This window comes from Thamnophis sirtalis, unplaced genomic scaffold (genome assembly GCF_051295495.1).
Source record: "Thamnophis sirtalis isolate CommonGarterSnake01/CBP01778 unplaced genomic scaffold, rThaSir2_p1.2 scaffold_13, whole genome shotgun sequence".
Classification (NCBI taxonomy): domain Eukaryota; kingdom Metazoa; phylum Chordata; class Lepidosauria; order Squamata; family Natricidae; genus Thamnophis; species Thamnophis sirtalis.
Genome location: NW_028261393.1, coordinates 1,889,068 through 1,895,259, shown reverse-complemented (window position 1 = coordinate 1,895,259; position 6,192 = coordinate 1,889,068). Strand labels below are relative to the sequence as shown.

General features: G+C 47.7%; 1 pseudogene; it reads left to right on the top strand.

Annotated features, from left to right (window-relative positions):
* Positions 1–3,207: 3,207 nt before the first annotated feature.
* Positions 3,208–4,759, top strand: LOC106552352 (adenosine receptor A1 pseudogene; annotated as a pseudogene).
* Positions 4,760–6,192: the final 1,433 nt, after the last annotated feature.

Sequence of the window (6,192 nt, the reverse complement as noted above, 5' to 3'; positions counted from 1 at the left end):
CTGGTTTGCAGATAGGGAAACTAGCCTGCAATGAGTGACCTTTTCAACCAAGTTGATATTCCTCGATTAGGCTTGCATTCTGCTGCTGGGGATTGTGTATTTATTTATCCAGGCTGTATTCACAGCTGTGCTTGGTTCCTTTCAGCATCCGAGCAGCTTAACGCGTTTAATGAACTGTTCCATTCGATAAAAAGCTTTTACGGTGCCTTTGATTTCTTTCTCGGCAGATTTTAAAAAAAAATATAGACGTGTCTACGGGCTTCCTTGATGTAAAAATAATTTTTAAAAAAACAACGCTTTTTAAGAGATACCCACTTGCTGACTTTTCCAAAGTCCAGAATAAACACCTTCAGAATTCTGGGATAATGCAATTTGTAGTGTTGCCCCCACACACCAAATCTCTGTTCCTATATATCATTAATGCAAATACCAGGAACAACACAAAGCCAGGGTAAATGATGTTTGCCTTGAATTGAGTCTCTTCGTAGGAAATGTTTGTGTGAACCATGTGGCTCTTTCACAGCAGCCCAGAGACTGAGAAAATTAGGGGTTTATGATAGCAGAAGCGATCCCTCCTTTATTGCTGTCACACACACACACAAACACACACACTTCAGGGCTGCAACTCCACAATACGATGACAACTTTGCTCCACGTCTCATCCCAGAGAATCTGAAATGCATCTGATTGGTGTTCCGGTTGTTCTTTTTTGTCCATTCTTCTCTCTAGCTGCAGCAAGGCAGATCTCCTTTTGGCTGCCCCGGCCCTGATTGTTTTTTTATCCCTTTCTGTGCAAAATGCAACAGCTTTTGTATGCCGACTGGGACTTATCGGATCTAATGTTTATAAAGATCCGAAGGCAGAAGCAACAGAGGAAGAAGTGAGCCGGTCTGGGATCAGATGTTTCAGGTGTTGCTCCAGAGTCGATTTTAGAAAACTGCCGGTGTCTCTTCTTGGCTTTTGATGACACCCCCTTTGGCGTTGGGAGATGACAGCGGGGGGTCTGTAGGTAAGTCAGGGACCAGCTTTGTTTGGGGGGGTCTTCCAAAGACCTAATCTCCCTTGTCGCTCCTCTGACAAGGAGGAGCCGAGATGGCGCAGTGCTTAGGGTGCAGTACTGCAGGCCACTTCAGCTGACTGCTATCTGCAGTTCAGCGGTTCTAATCTCACCGGCTCAAGGTTGACTCAGCCTTCCATCCTTCCGAGGTGGGTGAAATGAGGACCCAGACTGTGGGGGCCAATATGCTGACTCTGTAAACCGCTTAGAGAGGGCTGAAAGCCCTATGAAGCGGTATATAAGTCTAACTGCTATTGCTATTGCTATTTATTTTCCAAACTCGAGGGTGCTATTCTCAGCTCTTGCTTTCACAAGACTAAATGTCGCAATGGGCGTCCCTTTCTGATAGAAGAGAATATTTATAGCTCAGGGTTGAACTGTGAGCTGGTAGTGATGATGTTAACTAGATTGGTTTGTAATGTTTTCTTGTCCGCGAGAAAATAACCCAGCTCAGAAAACGAAAAGCATCTCCTCCTGCACCTCCTCCCAAACCCCACACCCTTCTAGCACCGATGATGTTATCTACTTTGATAATGAGATGTCTGCAAGAAAATAACCAAAGTCTGAAAGCACCAAGGACCCCACAGTCTCCCTCCATTCCGCAAACCCCAGTCCCTTCTAGCAGTCATGAATTTTGGTTATGAAGTGTCTGCAAGAAAACAAGCTCGAGAGAGCATCAAGGACCCCAGTCCTCATCCCCCTCCCTCTCTTCCTCCTTTCTAGTTTATTCGGCTGCAGTACCAATTTCCTTAGCTCAATCCTTTCCCGCATCTTTTATTTAGCTTTTTAACCTTCCCAGGAGGGCAAAACCCCACTTATCTAGTTTCTTTCTTGGCTGAGCTATGCCACCATTGTACAGTACACCTCCCGTCCATCAAAAAGCAGCAAGCATATTGCGTGACATCCACTGCTTCCCTCTGCCTGGCATCAACCCAAGATCCAAGTACAGCAGGGGGCCTCCAACCTTGGCAACTTAAAAAGACGTGGCTGGCTGACGGATTCTGGGAGTTGAAATCCACAAGTCTTAAGAGTTGACAAGGTAAGAGACCCCTGAAAGAGAGGACAAGGAAATGTCTAAAACTACGGAAGCCATAAATGGATGTGAGGTTCATGGGCTGTAACAGGCCCATGTGCTGCAATGGCTGATCATGCGGAGGAAGGAATAAAAACCCACAAACCGAAGCATCAAGGCTGGAAACCCCAAACTTGTGGAATACTTCCCAGACCTGATTTGCGGGCCCGTCTCCTCTTTCTGGGTTTCTCTGTCTTCCTCCTTCCTCTACAAACCCCACTCCCTTAAACACTGATGAGATTAACTAGTTGGGTCATGAAAAATGTCCACCAAGCTCAGAGAGCACTAAGGACCCCGAAAGACAGCACCTTATGTTTCCTTCCTGTACATGTGGATGATTTAAATGTTTCTACCTGAACCGGGAGGCTCTCACAACAGTGCGGCCGCGCGAGCGATTGTGGGTGCACCTCGCTTCACCCACATAACACCTATCCTCCGCGAGCTGCACTGGCTACCTGTCGATCTCCGGGTGCGCTTCAAGGTGCTACTCGTCACCCATAAAGCCCTTCATGGTATTGGATCTGGGTACTTGAGAGACCGCCTACTGCCAATTACCTCCACGCGACCTATTAGATCTCACCGATTAGGCCTCCTCTGAGTTCCATCTGCCGGTCAATGTCGACTGGCAACCACGCGGAGGAGAGCCTTCTTGGTGGCAGCTCCGACCCTATGGAACGATCTCCCCGTGGAGATTCGTACCCTCACCACCCTCCAGACCTTCCGCACAGCCCTCAAAACCTGGCTATCCCGTCAGGCCTGGGACTAAGATTGTAACCCGCCCGAATGGTATGAATGTTGTGTTTTTTAAATTTGTATTGTTCTATATGTCTAAAGTTTGTTTTTCCCCCCCTCCCCTCTTGAGTTGTGAGCCGCCCTGAGTCCCCCCAGGGAAAAGGGCGGCATATAAATTTAATAAAATACTCAAATACTCAAATTCTGATTCACAGACTTGGGTAACGCAAGCAAGTATGACGGACAAACCCGGCGGAATTCCCAGCGGCGTATTCTCCTCTTCCCCCAACCCCATTTCACCGAGGCTTCCTTTCCTCAAGCATGGAAGGTGACGGGAGAACGATCTGCAGAGTTCCAGAAACCGGAAGGGAAGAGCCGGAGTCCAAATGGCCCTACTCCTGTGATGGATAGCATGGAGAATTCATCCTTCGTTAGTCTGCCTCAGTGCCCTCTAACCGCTAACGCGACCTCCTGGCCTGCCGTGCACATCCTCTATTTGCTGACCGACAGCCTGACCGCTCTCCTGTCCATCGCGGGCAACCTGTTCATCTGTGCGGTCATCTTGCGGAACAGGAATTTGCGTTCCACCGTCACCAACTATTTCCTGATCTCGCTGGCTGTGGCGGACCTCTTGGTGGGGGCAGTGGTCATCCCCTGTTCCCAGTTCACCGATGTGGGGCTGCCCCACTCCAGGCCCCAGCTGTGTCTCCTGATGCTTTGCTTGCTCCTGATGTTCACCCAAGCCTCCGTCTTCGGGCTGCTAGCCATCGCTGTGGAGAGATACGTCTCCATCCTGAAGCCCTTCCAGTACCAGTCGCTGCTAAGTCCTCGCAACTCCCTGCTGGTGATTGCGGCTTGTTGGCTGCTGTCCATCTTCACCAGCCTGATCCCTCTGATGGGCTGGCACGACCCCCTGCCCCCCAGCAGGGAGTGCCTTTTCAACAGCATCATCACCAACGCCTACATGGTCTACTTCAACTTCATGATGTGCATGTTGGCCCCGTTGGGGGTCATGCTGATGCTGTACGGGCGCATCTTCTTGGAGGCCAGGCGTCAGATCCGCAAAGTGGCCGAAGGGGAGGTCAACATCAGCGCTCAGAAGAGGCGCCGGATCGTAGCCCGCAAGGAGATGCGGATGGCCACTTCGCTCTTCATCATCCTCTTCTTCTTCATTCTGTGCTGGCTGCCTCTCCACATCCTCAACACCGTCATGCTCCTCTGCCCCACCTGTTGCATCCCCAGTCAGCTGACCCTGGCCACCATCATCCTCTCCCACGCCAATTCCGCCATCAACCCGGTGGTTTATGTCTTCCGTGTGCGATCCTTCCGAGAGGCCCTCGAAAGCACGCTGGTCTGCATCTGTGGTTCCGGCCCACTCTCCGCGCTTGGGACGACGCCCGCCAACACTGTAGAACCACCGCCACTTCATAACACTTTCCTGCCAGGCAAGTGAACTTAAAAATTCCGGCGCTTGGGTGGAACTGTTCAAACCATTGTTCAAATCGGAAAGAAAACACCAGAGCCATTAATCTTCTCTCCACAAGAGGGGGCAGGAAGACCTGGAAATATTTATTTTTGCTGTGGGAGCCATGAAGGAAAAAATAACCCTGAGCATCAGCCAATGACCTACCAACTTACAGCTCAACTGCCTAATTATTTTTCAAGATTATACCAAGAACGCTAGACTGGACCCACTTCCCCAGAACTAAGTAGAGACTTCTTGGGAAACTAAACATTTGCTTTCTGGATCGCGTAGCTGTTGATGAGTTGCGTTTGCTAAGCAGGTGCCGAGTAAGGACATGTTGTAAGACAGGGGTCTCCAACCTTGGCTATTTTTAAGACTGGTGAACTTCAACTCCCAGAATTCCTTGCAAGGCTGGCTGAGGAATTCTGGGCGCTGAAGTCTACAAGTCTTAAAGTTGCCAAGGTTGGATACCGCTGTTCTACCACTATAGCAAACCCTGTTACTGATCTCATCATTGTGCAAAGTAAAGACAACAATGTGTGTGTCACTTCCAGAAATGCAGGGTGGAAATACTTCTCCATATTTCTATCTTCGTTCCTCCATGTGTGATGAAAAGACTGTAGGGGCACCTCAACCAGACTCCTGCCAAGACCCTTCTAGAAAAGTCATCTGTCCCCATACAGGATTTCTCCCCATGGGACCATAGGATTTTTGCTCGATGTATCCAGCTAAGTTGTTCCCTGGGAGATAATGGATATTTTAAATGTGTTTTTAATGCAATGGGGATGTCCCAAAAGACATAACCAATGGATGCATGAAGTGGTAAAAAGATCTGATATCAGAGCAATATGAAGACGCTTTCAGAGGCTGGGGAAGAATGAACATTGCACCGAGCTTGGGCGGAATAAAAGGGCCTAAGGAGTGAGCTCTCGCTAACCCTCTGTTGGGTGGAAAAGGCGCTTATGTCAGGACAGACAACACACTGTGGAAAAGGAAGTAGGAAAAAATATCAGGGAATTGCGGGACCTTGAGGAATTCTAGTATAAATTGCTTTTTTTCCTCTTACCCACACATTCATACTGAAGAAAAGCTTTAACCTTCAATTTGGGTACAAATATTGTATTCTTACAACACGTCAAATCTTAAATCTTTTATGGTTTTAAATTTATGTCAGTTTTGTTTTTCATTGCTATCCAACTCCAACTGACTTTTGTGACTATGTGTTAGGGTTAAATTAACAGGTTATCATTTGTGTTAAATGTATGATACGGTGACATCAGACTTCATACCAGACATAATAAATCTGTTCTCCACCAAGCCCATGCGTATACTTGCTTACAGAATCAAAAACTCACATCAGTTGCTTTATTGCAAACAAGAAGTCACTTATTAAATCTGTGTTGCAGAAGATACGTAGTAATCACACTCTGTGTGTGTGTGTGTGTGTGTGTGTGTGTGTGTGTGAGAGAGAGAGAGAGAGAGAGAGAGAGAGAGAGGGAGGGAGGGAGGGAGGGAGGGAGGGAGGGAGGGAGGGAGGGAGAGCTCGCTCCAGATTTAAACCAGAGATCTTCAAACTTGGCAACTTTAAGACTTGTGGGCTTCGACTCCCAGAATTCTCCAGCATGCTGGCTAGAGAATTCTGGAAGTTGAAGTCCACAAGTCTTAAAGTTGCCAAGTTTGAAGATCTCTGGTTTAAATCCTTAGCCTTTTGAGTGAATTGATTTTTACCATTTCCCTCCCTTGAGAGTTAGACAAATCCGCTTGGTATTTATAATATAATATATTTGTAATATAATTATTCCATTTTAGACTATTTCTTGCCTCACCACTTTCACTCCTTAAAACAGGGGTGTGAAACTCAAGGTT